This window comes from Bos grunniens, chromosome 11, assembly GCF_055505025.1.
Source record: "Bos grunniens cultivar Pamir isolate PY7600 chromosome 11, Bosgru_T2T1.0, whole genome shotgun sequence".
NCBI classification, from domain to species: Eukaryota; Metazoa; Chordata; class Mammalia; order Artiodactyla; family Bovidae; genus Bos; species Bos grunniens.
The window spans coordinates 71,310,281-71,324,098 of NC_141175.1; the positions used below are offsets into that span (position 1 = coordinate 71,310,281).

At 40.8% G+C, this 13,818-nt stretch overlaps 1 protein-coding gene and 1 pseudogene across 10 annotated transcripts in view; one reads left to right on the forward strand and one right to left on the reverse strand.

Moving 5' to 3' along the window:
• ASB3 (ankyrin repeat and SOCS box containing 3) overlaps positions 1 to 13,818 on the forward strand; it is a 113,424-nt gene that overhangs the window by 44,291 nt on the left and 55,315 nt on the right. The window lies entirely within an intron of this gene.
• On the reverse strand, positions 11,490 to 12,149 carry LOC147363320 (BRCA1-associated RING domain protein 1 pseudogene; annotated as a pseudogene).

A 13,818-nucleotide genomic window follows, 5' to 3' on the forward strand; every position in this document is an offset into this window, starting at 1 on the left:
TGCGGAGTCCTAACTGCTCGACCACCAGAGAATTAAATGATTTTATATAGCAGTTTAATTAGGTAAATTTGGGACACATTTTTTTGAGAAACTTTGTAGTGGATATTATGTTCTAGAGTTGAAGTTGGAGGCCTCTGATTTTCTTTTTATAGTGGCAGTATTTTGTTTCTTTCAGAGTTTTCTGAGACATGGAATGCTGTTTCAATATTTAGTAAATCTTTCTGTAATTATATCTTTAAATATTTATTCTGTTATTATGATGGTCTTCTTGGGCTCCAGTTATTAGTTTATTGTTTGTCCTTTTTCATATCTATCATTTACTCTAAACCTGTTGTGTTTGTTTTTACTTTTCCTGCTTTGTTCCTTTTCAGAAATGTCTGTTTTCTTGAGTATTTTTTACAGTTTCAATTGCATTTCTATGATAACTTAATTTTTTCCAGGTCTTTTCTAAACTGTCCAGGTTTATATTACATCAGATATTATCTAGTTATCTTTTACCTGAGCACTTATATCTCAGTTTGGTTCAGTCGCTCAGTCACGTAGGACTCTTTGCGACCCCATGGACTGCAGGACGCCAGGCTTCCCTGTCCATCACCAACTCCCAGAGTTTACTCAAACTCATGTCCTTTGGGTGGGTGATGGCACCAAAATCTCATCTTCTATAGTCCCTTTCTCCACCCACCTTCAGTATTTCCCATGCATGCTAAGTCACTTCAGTTGTGTCCGACTCTGTATGACCCCATAGACGGAAGCCCACCAGGCTCCCCCGTCCCTGGGATTCTCCAGGCAAGAGCGCTGGAGTGGGTTGCCATTTCCTTCTCCAGTGCATGAAAGTGAAAAGTGAAAGTGAAGTCACTCAGTCGTGTCCGACCCTCAGCGACCCCATGGACTGCAGCCTTCCAGGCTCCTCTGTCCATGGGATTTTCCAGACAGGAGTACTGGAGTGGGGTGCCATTGCCTTCTCTGCATCTTTCCCAGCATCAGGGTTTTTTCAAATTTGTCAGCTCTTTGCATCAGGTGGCCAAAATATTGGAGTTTCAGCTTCAGCATCAGTCCTTGCAATGAATATTCTGGACTGATTTCCTTTCGGATGGACTGGTTGGATCTCCGTGCAGTCCAACAGACTCTAAAGAGTCTTCTCCAACACCACAGTTCAAAAGCATCAATTCTTTGGCTCTCAGCTTTCTTTATGGTTCAGCTCTCACATCCATACATGACTGCTGGAAAAACAATAGGTTTGACTAGACGGACCTTGGTTGGGAAAGTAATATTTCTGCTTTTTAAATATACTGTCTAGGTTGGTCATAACTTTCCTTCCAGGGAGTAAGCATCTTTTTATTTCATGGCTACAGTCACCATCTGCAGTGATTTTGGAGCCCCCAAAAATAAAGTCAGCCACTGTTTCTATTGTTTCTCCATCTATTTGCCATGAAGTGATGGGACCGGATTCCATGATCTTAGTTTTCTGAATGTTGAGTTTAAAGCCAACTTTTTCACTCTCCTTCACTTTCATCAAGAGGCTGTTTAGTTCTTCTTCACTTTCTTCACACCACGCCATAAGGGTGGTGTCGTCTGCATATCTGAGGTTATTGATATTTCTCCTGGCAGTCTTGATTCCAGCTTGTGCTTCATCTAGCCCAGCGTTTCTCATGATGTATTCCACGGTTAAATAAGCAGGGTGACAATATACAGCCTTGACGTACTCCTTTTCCTATTTGGAACCAGTCTGTTGTTCCATGTCCAGTTCTAACTATTGCTTCCTGACCTGCATATTCTCAAGAGGCAGGTCAGGTGGTCTTGTATTCCCATCTCTTTAAGAATTCTCCAGTTTATTGTGATCCACACAGTCAAAGCCTTTGGCATAGTCATTAAAGCAGAAGTAGATGTTTTACTGGAACTCTCTTGTTTTTTCAATGCTCCATCAGATGTTGGCAATTTGAAATCTGGTTCCTCTGCCTTTTCTAAAACCAGCTTGGACATCTGGAAATTCACAGTTCACATATTATTGAAGCCTCGCTTGGAGAATTTTGAGCATTACTTTACTAGCGTGTGAGATGAGTGTAATTTTGCAGTAGTTTGAGCATTCTTTGGCATTGCCTTTCTTTGGTATTGGAATGAAAATTAACCTTTTCCAGTCCTGTGGCCACTGCTGAGTTTTCCAGATTTGCTGGCATATTGAGTGCAGCACGTTCACAGCTTCATCTTTTAGGATTTGAAATAGCTCAACCTGAATTCCATCACCTCCACTAGCTTTGTTCGTAGTGATGCTTCCTAAGGCCCACTTGACTTTACATTCCAGGATGTCTGGCTCTAGGTGAGTGATCAAACCATCGTGATTATCTGGGTTGTAAAGACCTTTTTTGTGTAGTTTTTCTGTGTATTCTTATCACCTCTTCTTAATATCTTCTGCTTCTGTTAGGTCCATACCATTTCTATCCTTATTGAGCCCATCTTTGCATGAAATGTCCCCTTGGTATGTCTAATTTTCTCAAAGAGATCTCTAGTCTTTCCCATTCTATTATTTTCCTCTATTTCTTTGCATTGATCACTGAGGAAGGCTTTCTTATCTCTTCTTGCTATTCTTTGGAACTCTGCATTCAAATGGGTATATCTTTCCTTATCTCCTATCTTATCTTTGCTTTTTGCTTCTCTTCTTTTCACAGCTATTTGTAAGGCCTCCTCAGACAGCCATTTTGCTTTTTTTGGATTTCCTTTTCTTGGAATGGTCTTGATCCCTGTCTCCTGTACAATGTCGTGAACATCCGTCCATAGTTCATCAGGCACTCTATCAGATCTAGTCTCTTTAATATATTTCTCACTTCTACTGTATAATTGTAAGGAATTTGATTTGGGTCATACCTGAATGGTCTAGTGGTTTTCCCTGCTTGCTTCAATTTAAGTCTGAATTTGGTAATAAGGAGTTCATGATCTGAGCCATAGTCAGCTTCTGGTCTCATTTTTGCTGCCTGTATAGAGCTTCTCCATCTTTGGCTGCAAAGAATATAAATAGTCTGATTTTTGTATTGACCTTCTGGTGATGTCCATGTGTAGAGTCTTCTCTTGTGTTGTTGGAAGAGGGTATTTGCTATGACCAGTGGCACAACTCTATTAGGCTTTTCCCTGCTTCATTCTGTACTCCAAGGCCACATTAGCCTGTTACTCCAGGTGTTTCTTGACTTCCTACTTTTGCATTCCAGTCCCCTATAATGAAAAGGACATCTTTTTTGGATGTTCTAGAAGGTCTTGTAGGTCTTCATAGAACCATTCAGCTTCAGCTTCTTCAGTGTTACTAGTTGGGGCATAGACTTGGATCACTGTGATATTAAATGGTTTGCCTTGGAAATGAACAGACATCATTCTGTCGTTTTTGAGATTGCATCCAAGTACTGCATTTCAGACTCTTGTTGACTGTGATGGCTACTCCATTTCTTCTAAGGGTCTATTGCCCACAGTAGTAATGGTCATAATGGTCATCTGAGTTAAATTCACCCATTCCAGTCCAGTTTAGTTTGCTGATTGCTAAAATGTTGACGTTCACTCTTGCCATCTCCTGTTTGACTATTTCCAATTTGCCTTGATTCGTGGACCTAACATTCCAGGTTCCTATGCAATATTGCTCTTTACAACATCGGATCCTGCTTCCATCACCAGTCTCATTCACAACTGGGTGTTGTTTTTGCTTTGGCTCCATCTCTTCTTTCTTTCTGGAGTTATTTCTCTACTGATCTCCAATTGTGCCTTTTTACACCAGCTTCATTTTTTTCCTCTTAAAATTTACAGCAAAAGGTTTAGCCACAGTTTTCATTCATTTTCTGGCAGTATTTTTATAATAAGAGTTTTGTGTTTTTGCTGTTTTTTTGGTCTACCAATAGTTTTCCCCATAACTTTCTTCCCCCTTTTTGGTGTCTTTAATAGATGTGTGCTTGTTCCTTTGTGATAACTTATCTGGAAATGTGAGATTTTTGCCTAGGTTTCACCTTTGTTTTAGGAGATTTTCAACAGGACAGAGCTTGAGCCACATTCCACACTGGCTAATTTTCCTTTTGACTCATGGTTTTCAGAGAAGGCGCTGGTGACCCACTCCATTACTCATGCCTGGAAAATCCCATGGATGGAGGAGCCTGTTAGGCTGCAGTCCATGGGGTCACTAAAAATCGGACACGACTGAGTGACTTCACTTTTGCTTTTCACTTTCATGCATTGGAGAAGGAAATGGCAACCCATTCCAGTGTTCTTGCCTGAAGAATCCCAGGGACGGGGGAGCCTGGTGGGCTGCTGTCTATGGGGTTGCACAGAGTCGGACATGACTGATGTGACTTAGCAGCAACAGCAGCAGCATGGTTTTTGGGTGTGAATTCATTTGTTGTTCAGTTCCTCAGTCATGTTTGACTCTTTGTGATCTCATGGACTGTAGCACACCAGGCTTTCCTGTCCTTCACTATCTCCCAGAGTTCGCTCAGACTCATGTCCATTGAGTCAATAATACCATCCATCCTTCTCATCCTCTTTTGTCCCCTTCTCCTACTGCCCTCAATGCTTTCCCAAAAGCATCATGGTCGTTTTAGAAAAGGCAAAGGAACCAGAGATCATGTTGCCAATATCCAGTGGATCATTGAAAAAGCTAGAGAGTTCCAGAAAAACATCTATTTCTGCTTTGTTGACTACGCCAATGCCTTTGACTATGTGGATCACGACGAACTGTGGAAAATTCTTAAAGAGATGGGAATACCAGACCACCTGACCTGCCTCTTGAGAAACCTGTATGCAGGTCAGGAAGCAACAGTTAGAGCTGGACATGGAACAACAGACTGGTTCTGAATGTGTCAAGGCTATATATTGTCACCCTGTTTATTTAACTTCTATGCAGAGTACATCATGATAAACGCTGGGCTAGATGAAGCACAAGCTGGAATCAAGAATCCTGGGAGAAATATCAATAACCTCAGATATACAGATGATACCACTCACAAAGAAGAACTAAAGAGCCTGTTGATGAAAGTGAAGGAAGAGAGTGAAAAGTTGGCTTAAAATTCAACATTCAGAAAACTAAGATAATGGCATCTGGTCCCATCACTTCATGACAAATAGATGGGGAAACAGTGGAAACAGTGTCAGACTTTATTTTTTTGGACTCCAAAATCACTGCAGATGGTGACTGCAGCCATGAAATTTAAAAATGCTTCCTCCTTGTAAGAAAAGTTATGACCAACCTAGACAGCATATTAGAAAGCAGAGACATTACTTTGTCAACAAAGGTCCGTCTAGTTAAGGCTATGGTTTTTCCAGTAGTCATGTATGGATGTGAGAGTTGGACCATAAAGAAAGCTGAGCACCGAAGAATTGATGCTTTTGAACTGTGGTGTTGGAGAAGACTCTTGAGAGTCCCTTGAACTGCAAGGAGATCCAACCAGTCCATCCTAAAGGAAATTAGTCCTGAATATTCACTGGAAGGACTGATGCTGAAGCTAAAGTTCCAATACTTTGGCCACTTGATGCAAAGAGCTGACTCATTTGAAAGGACCCTGATGCTGGGAAGGATTGAAGGTGGGTGGAGAAGGGGACGACAGAGGATGAGATGGTTAGATGGCATTACCGACTCAATGGACATGATTTTGGGTAAACTCTGGGAGTTGGTGATGGACAGGAAGGCCTGGTGTGCTGAAGTCCATGGGGTCGCAAAGAGTCGGACATGACTGAGTGACTGAGGTGAAGTGAACTGAACTGAACTTTTCCAATGAGTGAATTCATTATCTTTCACTGATTAGTTGATATAGGCAGCTGTGGGGGTTTTGCAAGGCAGCTTCACTTCGTGCTAGCCCAGACAAACTAGTCCTGCAAGTGTAGCATGTTTGTGTTATTCCTTATTTAGACCCAGCTCTTCTGACTTTGAGATTTCAACTCTGTCCATATGTATTCTTTCTTCCAGTTCATGAATCTTATCCCTCTGCTGGACATTTATGTTTTGCCCCTCAGAGGGAGCCTCCATCTCACCTCTGAGAAGTTACTTTGCTGGCTGCTTGTGAGAGGTGCAGTTGACACTTTCTGCCCTTCGTCCCACAAGGACCCGCGATTAACCTCTGTTTTGAAAGCTCCTACCTATTTTTGATCTGAAGTTTTAGTGGGATTTGTAGTTTTGCTAAAAATGCAGAGTGTGTTTTTATTTCTTATTTTCTTTGCTGATTTTGGATTAATTGCTCTTTAATGCTTTCTAAGAAGAGTAAGGGGAACTACTTTATCCACAGTATTAAAATTGGAGGCCCATATTTTTAAAGTAAGACAAAAATTCTTGATGTCAGTAGTATGTATAGTTTAATATTCCAGTATATGGTAGAAATAGACTTAAATGAGCCATTCCTCACCCCATCCTGCTCCTACAATGCAATCTGTTCTCTTTAGATACCATAGAGCAGTGCTACTCAAAAATGTCAGTCTGTTGATAAGGGGCTTGAGCCATAATGTAAATCAGTGATTTACATTTGTGCAACTTCCTTCATCAAAATAGTTTTCTTTCAAGAAAAATGTCAGCTGAACTAAACAATATGTTTTAAGGACATAATTGATTTATATTCTGGTAAAAATTTCTCATTTTGTTGAGGACTGATAACAGTTGGTAGATCAACAGGCTGTGAACAGTATTGAGTAGCACTGCTGTACAGTATGGATGTGTGGCTGTTAGGTGGAATCATTACATAGTTAATGCAGTTGTTCCTTTATTTATGATTATTATTGCCACTGGCCAATTGTGTAATGAACATCACTGGTTAGCATGGCTGAAATAAAAGTGTTGCTTCTCTATAATTAGGAGTCCTTGGGATGAGGGATGTTTTGCCATATACTTTTTCTTTGCTAGGGACTCCTCAGTGTAGTGATTTATTTCTCTAAGCCATACTGTGGAGAAATCATGCAGAGGTGGCTTCTGTAAGGAGGATACTGCTTTATGAGAATTTCAGGAATGTGAATTGGATAATTATAAAGAGTTTAGAATTCACTGTTATAATTCTGGATGAATATGTAAATTTAAAGATGTGCTGTCTAAAATGTTTCTCTCAGCTCTGTTGGTGGGGAGGCATGTGGAGAAATAATAAAATAGTAGAATTTTAGTTTTTTGTCTCCTAAGACTTCCAAGTGATTGGAAGATGTGCTTTTCTGGATATGGTCTCTGTTGTCTAATTGCCCATTTGACTTCTCTGTATCAGAAATAGAGACATATCATGGAATTAGGTACTTTTCATAAGCTTTGTTATTAATATATTCCTAATATAATAAACTTTGTCCATGAGGTCATGGTTTTTCCCATCAGTATACATTTTTAAGATTGTTAGTTATTGGGAGACACCAGGTCCTTTATAAGAAGTGAACTTTTCATTATAACTTTAGAAAAATATTTTCTAAGCAATAAAATACTACATTTTAGACTAAAGATTGGCTCCTCTTGTGGTTCAGCTGGTAAAGAATCTACCTGCAATGTGGGAGACTTGGGTTTGAACCCTGGGTTAGTTTTGTTTGTTTTTTAATTTTATGTCAATTTAGTAGTTCTCCCTTATCTGTGGAGCATATATTGTTCCAAGATCACCAGTGGATGCTGGAAACCTCAGATTATACACACACAAACCATGTGTGTACTATTTTTTCCTATAAATGTATACCTATGATAAAGTTTGGAGAAGGCAATGGCACCCCACTCTAGTACTCTTGCCTGGAAAATCCCATGGACAGAGGAGCCTGGTAGGCTGCAGTCCATGGGGTTGCTAAGAGGCGGACACAACTGAGCAACTTCACTTTCACTTTTCACCTTCATGCATTGGAGAAGGAAATGGCAACCCACTCCAGTGTTCTTGCCTGGAGAATCCCAGGGATGAGGGAGCCTGCTGGGCTGCCGTCTGTGGGGTCGCACAGAGTGGGACATGACTGAAGCGACTTAGCAGCAGCAGCAGCATGATAAAGTTTAACTTAAATTAGGCCCAGTAAGAGATCAGTGGGCTTCCCTGGTAGCTCAGCTGGTAAAGAATCCACCTGCAATGCAGGAGACCTAGGTTCAATCCCTGGGTTGGGAAGATCCCCTGGAGAAGGGGAACGCTACCCAGTATTCTGGCCTGGAGAATTCCACGGACTATAGTCCATGGGGTTGCAAAGAAATCAGACACGACTGTGCGACTTTCCTTTTCACTTCTCAGACTAAAGCTTCAGGGCCAAGACATATTATAGAAATATATTTGAATATATAAGAACAGTGCTTGAAACTATGTATATATCTTTAATGGGAAAGACTTACTTTAACTGTTCTGATTATAAAATTTATTTATTTTTTTGCTTCTCCAACTTTATTTTTTATATTTGAATTTAATTCTTTTTTAACACTGCAAATATTTTGTATTGGAGTATAGCCAATTAACAATGTTGTGATAGTTTTGTGAATGGTGAAGGGACTCAGCCATATGAATATATGATTCCATTCTCCCTTAAACCCCCACTCCCATCCAGGCTGGCACATAACATTGAGCAGAGTTCCATGTGCTATACAGTAAGGTTTTGTTGGTTATCCCATTCTGATTATAAAATTTAATTATGAGATAAATACCTGTGGGTAGTCCAGCTTACCCAGTGACATTTTTGAAATAATTTTCCATCTTTGCCAGTCACTTTATTAAAGTGAAAGTTTGAAACTAACATGTGCCATCAGTGAAGTTAGTATAGTACTTTACTGTCCTAGGAATAGGTAATCTTAGAAAAACATAAAATCTGAGGTCATAGAATTCGTAGGATGAATTCACAACAGTGGAAAAAAATTTATTTTTCATTGCTGTCTAGATTCTTTTCTGGTGCCACCAGATGTCAGTGTAATCACAGGACCAGAGAAATACACAGTAGATAAAATTGTTGCAAATATTCTTTTTTGCTTTGTGAAAGAGATAGGGAAAAGGTTTGCACAAATTAGATAAGCAATGAAAAATATTTTATTGTTGAATTGTATAGAAAAATGAAGTGTATAATGGAGAATAGATGCAGAACTTCAGAGTGTAGATGCAGTTAAAAATTCATGTATAAATCAAATGTACTAATATAATATATAGGTAATCTCTGAGATCCCTCAGAAATCACCAACTTCTTGCTATAAGTGGAGGAGATGTCCAGCCTGTGGTTAAACTGTTCTATACATGCTTCAGTTCAGTTCAGTTCAGTTCAGTCGCTCAGTCATGTCTGACTCTTTGCGACCCCATGAATCTCAGCACGCCAGGCCTCCCTGTTCATCACCAACTCCCAGAGTTCACTCAGACTCACGTCCATCGAGTCAGTGATGCCATCCAGCCATCTCATCCTCTGTCGTCCCCTTCTCCTCCTGCCCCCAATCCCTCCCAGCATCAGAGTCTTTTCCAATGAGTCAACTCTTCACATGAGGTGGCCAGAGTACTGGAGCTTCAGCTTTAGCATCATTCCTTCCAAAGAAATCCCAGGACTGATCTCCTTCAGAATAGACTGGTTGGATCTCCTTGCAGTCCAAGGGACTCTCAAGAGTCTCTCCAACACCACAGTTCTAAAGCATCAATTCTTAGGCGCTCAGCTTTCTTCACAGTCCAACTCTCACATCCATACATGACCACAGGAAAAACCGTAGCCTTGACTAGACGGACCTTTGTTGGCAAAGTAGTGTCTCTGCTTTTGAATATGCTATCTAGGTTGGTCATAACTTTCCTTCCAAGGAGTAAACGTCTTTTAATTTCATGGCTGCAGTCACCATCTGCAGTGATTTTGGAGCCCCCCAAAATAAAGTCTGTGTTTCCACTGTTTCCCTATCTATTTGCCATGAAGTGATGGGACCATTTGCCATGATCTTAGTTTTCTGAATGTTGAGCTTTAAGCCAACTTTTTCATTCTCCTCTTTCACTTTCATCAAGAGGCTTTTTAGTTCCTCTTCACTTTCTGCCATAAGGGTGGTGTCATCTGCATATCTATACAGCCTTACTGATCATGATATTTCTCAGTAGAATTGTGGTCAAAATCTGAGCCTCAAGATGAAAGAGTATATTTCTAGCTTGTAGATGTAAAACTCAACTCACTACAATTTTTGCGTTTCGACAGAACTTGTCTGCGGGAGTTCCTTAGAACACAGTGTCACTTTAGGCATTTTTCCAAAAGAATATTCAGTAGGATAATCACATTTTTAAAAGTCCTTCCTTTAGAAATTTATTCTTTAATGAATGCTGCATTAAATAATGATCATTGCTTACTATTTTTAGTTTGAGTTTCTTATTCCTAGATTTATTACTTATATTTTGTGTAGCTCTTTATTTCTTATCCTGTTTCTCCCAGATGAGAATCCTGTGTTGAGTCCACGTGTTCATGAAATCTTTGTGTGGGCCTTGTGACTGCACTCAGTGTGCTCCATGCCTCAGCTGAGTTTTGATTTTGGTTAGAAGTTTCATGTGCGGATGCTTCCATTTCCTTGATTTCTTCTTTTCAACAATATTTGATATTCAGGTTATGTTATCCCAGATTACTTCTTTTTCCCCTCTTAAATATAGGAAATGGAAAAACTGTGTTTCTTCAACAGTATAAATGTCTCCCTAGAACTTATTGCAGGAAATGATGTTCTCCTATCATTTTTGCTTTCTTAGACTTCAGTTTGTATGGTTTCTTCAGCACAGTAGTCTGACCTGTTGTGGGAAGAGCAGTGTCCCTGTCCTCAGAGCTTCTGGTTTTTCTTTTCTGCTGTCTCAGCTAGAGTCTTACAGACAAAATCTGTTTGGATTGAAGAATGGAAAGCCTTTCTCCCCTCTCTCTGTGTACCCCAGGCACTCTGAGCTCTGTCTTCAAAATGAGATGTTTTATTTCATCTTTATTCTTTATCCTTGAACTTTGGTCCCTGTTGGATGACAGTGTAATATCAGATCCTATGATTCTACTTTCTTTTTCTCTTTGAGAATCCATAGTACTTTTCCAGGTTCCAGAATTACTCATTTCCTTTCTCTCCTGGAACACCTGTCTCAAACCATAGGAACCACAACTAATGGCCTGGCCCCCTGTCCTCATTGCCAGGCATGTATCTTGGAGGTAGATATGCCTAGTATTCTAGGTTAAATTCAGTTCAGTTAAATTCTAAAATGTAGACCAAAGCTGTCCTGTGGAACTTGCCGCTACTGATGCTGCTAAGTCACTTCAGTCATGTCTGACTCTGTGTGACCCCATGAACAGCAGCCCACCAGCCTCTCCCGTCCCTGGGATTCTCCAGGCAAGAACACTGGAGTGGGTTGCCATTTCCTTCTCCAACCCAATGCATGAAAGTGAAAAGTGAAAGTGAAGTCTCTCAGACGTGTCCAACTCTTCGCGACCCCATGGATTGCAGCCCACCAGGCTCCTCCATCCATGGGACTCTCCAGGCAAGAGTACTGGAGTGGGGTGCCATCACCTTCTCCGATGAATGAGTCTACCTATTTGTAAAAATGTGACTGATGAAAACAGTGCAATCAACTAGGTTATCACACTGTGTGAGTTCAGTTGTCAAGAGGGAGCAACTCAAAGGACATCACACAATCTATAAACCAGCTGGAAGGAGCCATCCAGACTTTGCCGTGCCGAACCCTTTCTGGGCGATGATTAGACAAGTCCTCATAGATGATATACTGTGTGCAAAAGTGCTGATCAGAATCAGGTTTGGCATGGTACGCGACTGTATTGATGGTTTGAGTCATGTCACTGTCTGGCTTGGGCTTTCTAATGAGGATCTGGCCCCCACTGGCTGCGACAAGCTTAAAAAGGTTGTCCTTTGGATAGTGTTTGAAGGTTCCCCCAAAATAGAAGTAACATCCATCAAACAGCTTTGGCAATAGCTGTTCTCTGTTGAACCTGCTTTTCTGTGGTCCTTCAGGAATTTCATACTTTTCTTCCTGTTCACATTCTTTGCTTGGTAGACATGCTTTCACCCATTCAAATTTTAGGATCCAGCATCCACTGAGAATTCTAAGCATACATTTCAGGGTGCTTTGAACTGTATCACCAGGAATAATGATATGAGTTACTGTACTGTCAAACTCAGCACATTTTTTAGCCTTAAGAATCCTTGCAATCTCCAGAAATTGAGAGCAAGAATGAAGTAGTGACTCCTGAAAAGACAGTCTCTGCAAACTATCTTCCGTCCAAGAAATCCTTGCCATTAGGTTGTAATGGGAAGCGTGGGCATCACAACAGAATTTCCAGTCCTGTTTCTAAGAGATGCAGAAGCAGCAGTCAGAGCACTGGTGGAAACTCTGTTAAGTGAACAGTGCTCTCAGAAAACATGCCATTGCCTGGCTGTTCTTCACCACCTTCAAACAAAGTTGGTGACACGTTAAGGAGGAAAAGCCGTACTGTATTGGATGAATCCGTTAGCCTTTCACCAGGTACGCTGCCTTCTACACTGAATAGTCCAAGTTACAGACGAATGATGTGTAGTCCCTCAGCAACAAAGCTGTGGCCCATTAGCCTTACAGCTGTGAAGAGAAATCATCGAGGAGAGACTTTGCTCCATATTGCTTCAATTAAGGGTGACATCCCTTCTGTTGAATACTTCTTACAAAGTGGAAGCGACCCAAATGTTAAAGACCATGCCAGATGGACACCATTGCACGAAGCCTGCAATCATGACCACCTGAAGGTGGTGGAATTGCTGCTCCAGCACAAGGCATTGGTGAGCACCACTGGGTTTCAGAATGACTCACCTCTTCATGACACAGTGAAGAAGGGGCATGTGCACATTGTCAAGCTGTTACTTGCCTTGGAGGCTCCAGGGAGGCAGTCAACGTATTTGGTCTGCAGCCTGTGGATTATGCAGGCAGTAGAAATATGAAATCGCTGTTGCTACTACTGGAGAAGAAGGAATCATCATCAACCAGCCGTTGCTCAGTAGTAAACACTGGTCAGCATCGGGATGGGCCTCTTGCACTTATAGGCAGTGGACTTTCTTCCGAACAACAGAAAACGCTCAGTGAGCTTGCAACAATTCTTAAGGCTAAAAAATGTGCTGAGTTTGACAGTACAGTAACTCTTGAAAGTGTCCTAAATTTGTACTGTCCAATCACTAGCCTAGTGTGGATCTTGAACAGTTTCCATGAGGCTAGTTTGATTGACGTATTCAAATTTTCATTTTATTTTAATCAGATATAAGTAGCCACATATGGCTGCTGGCTTCTGCATTGGAGAGTGTAGCTCTTTGTACATCCTTAAATGAGCTATAGTCCTCTTCTGTCTTCGGAATGTTGGTCCTTTTTGCCATAGCATGTAGTACTAGGTGGGTCCCATGTAGAGAGGTGAGGGAACAAAGAAAACACCAACTTATCCTGTCAACTTTGCTTATCAGTGGGATGGTAGAAATTGCAACTGAATTTCCCTCATTATTCTCAGTTGATTAGGTGATTATCAGACTTACGCTCCAAACCATCTAAAGAAGTGTCTTTAGGTCTGTGAAAACTTTGACAGGAAGTGGAAGGACAAAAAAAAAGCATAAAGGTTCTGTGTTAATAAACATCTGCCTACCTGTAGACCCAGTTCCGTTTTTTGAAAGAGAGAAAAATCGGGCAAGTGAATGACTGTTCATAGAGGAGGTGACCATGGAAAGAAAGGATTATGGGCTTTGAATTCCTTTTTTGAATGGGAAATAGTGTATATGTTTGTAAGATCAGTTATGGCTGTGGAGGAGGAAAGTTAAACATAAGCATTTATTAAACTAATAAAGCTGATTTGTGGGTGATTATCATGGAGGAAATAATTTGGACAGTAAATTGGGGAAGCCTCAGAGTCTGCACTCTCATTTTGAAGGGGACCTGAATATGCGGTTCCTGTAGTGCT